The sequence below is a fragment of the Etheostoma spectabile genome, chromosome 3, assembly GCF_008692095.1.
Source record: "Etheostoma spectabile isolate EspeVRDwgs_2016 chromosome 3, UIUC_Espe_1.0, whole genome shotgun sequence".
NCBI lineage: Eukaryota > Metazoa > Chordata > Actinopteri > Perciformes > Percidae > Etheostoma > Etheostoma spectabile.
In genome coordinates this window covers 8,727,546-8,727,797 of record NC_045735.1, presented here as the reverse complement: position 1 = coordinate 8,727,797, position 252 = coordinate 8,727,546, and the positions used below count along the sequence as shown (strand labels likewise).

The window sequence follows — 252 nt, the reverse complement described above, 5'->3', positions numbered from 1 at the left end:
CCCTTTTGCTTTCACTCTGCGGTCCAGCTCTCTCCAAACCATCTTGATTGGGTTAAGGTCCGGTGACTGTGGAGGCACAGCACTCCATCACTCTCCTTCTTGGTCAAATAGCCCTTACACAGCCTGGAGGTGTGTTTTGGGTCATTGTCCTATTGAAAAATAAATGATGGTCCAACTAAACGCATACCGAATGGGATGGCATGCCGCTGGAGGATGCTGTGGTAGCCATGCTGGTTCAGTATGCCTTCAATT

General features: G+C 49.2%; 1 protein-coding gene across 1 annotated transcript in view; it reads left to right on the top strand.

Moving 5' to 3' along the window:
- blmh (bleomycin hydrolase) overlaps positions 1–252 on the top strand; it is a 24,892-nt gene that overhangs the window by 15,749 nt on the left and 8,891 nt on the right.